Source organism: Buceros rhinoceros, unplaced genomic scaffold (genome assembly GCF_000710305.1).
Source record: "Buceros rhinoceros silvestris isolate BGI_N320 unplaced genomic scaffold, ASM71030v1 scaffold27512, whole genome shotgun sequence".
In the NCBI taxonomy this organism is placed as follows: domain Eukaryota; kingdom Metazoa; phylum Chordata; class Aves; order Bucerotiformes; family Bucerotidae; genus Buceros; species Buceros rhinoceros.
In genome coordinates, this window is record NW_010398699.1 from 1 (window position 1) to 324 (window position 324).

Sequence of the window (324 nt, forward strand, 5' to 3'; positions counted from 1 at the left end):
CACACTGCCCCATCTCATGCTGTGGGCACTCTGGGGTTACCATGGCGCCGCCAACGCCCATGAAGGTGGGGAAAGGACAGCTCCCAGTATGCCCTGGGAAGCAACCAACATTGATGAAGAACTTGAGCAGCACTGGTCCCAGTTCTACCAAACCATCCACCCATCCCATCCAGCTCTCTCCAGGTCAGAGAGAAGGATGCTGGGGGATATGTCAAAGGCCTTGCAGCAGCGCAGACAAACGATGGCCGTAGCTCTTCCCCTGCCCGTGGCTGTGGTCGCTCCCCACCCAGCCGTAGAGATGTGGTCACTGCTACAGGCACATGG